Here is a 587-nt window from a genome sequence, read left to right on the forward strand (position 1 = left end):
TACCGACTTAGACCGGTTGGCCATGTGGGAGTCCAGCGTCTTGACCACCACGCCGCTGGCCAGCCCCATAAAACAGAATAAAAATGTGTGATGGCTCAGGCGTATGCGGGGAAGCCACGTAGGGGCACGGTCTGAATCCCCAGCAGGGTGGGCCTGAAACGCTCAGGGCGCATCTGTGAGTGCCTGTGATGTGATGAGCCGGAGGGCAGCAGGAGGGGACTGCGGCATGACGTGCTCCTCCTTCCCCACCTCTGCGCACACGTGTTCATGCTCCACCATAGAGATAAAAACATTGTGTGTGTGTGTGTGTGTGTGTGTGTGTGTGGCTACAGGGGGCTGGGGATTGCCAGAGAAGAAAAACCAGAGAAGGAAAGAATGTCTCCCCCCAGGGATGATCACACCACAATCCTTTGTCTTCCTGGGATTCTTGGCCTGCACACACACAGTACCTGGGTGTGTTGTGTGTTCTTAAACAGTGGAGTCTGGGAGTCGATTTCTGTAGTCAGCCACGTGGGATGCAACTGCCTTAGTCACCATGCCACTGGCTGGGCCCGTATTTTCTTAAAATTTAAAACACGGGGGCCAGC

This window comes from Tupaia chinensis, unplaced genomic scaffold, assembly GCF_000334495.1.
Source record: "Tupaia chinensis unplaced genomic scaffold, TupChi_1.0 Scaffold143247_1, whole genome shotgun sequence".
NCBI lineage: Eukaryota > Metazoa > Chordata > Mammalia > Scandentia > Tupaiidae > Tupaia > Tupaia belangeri.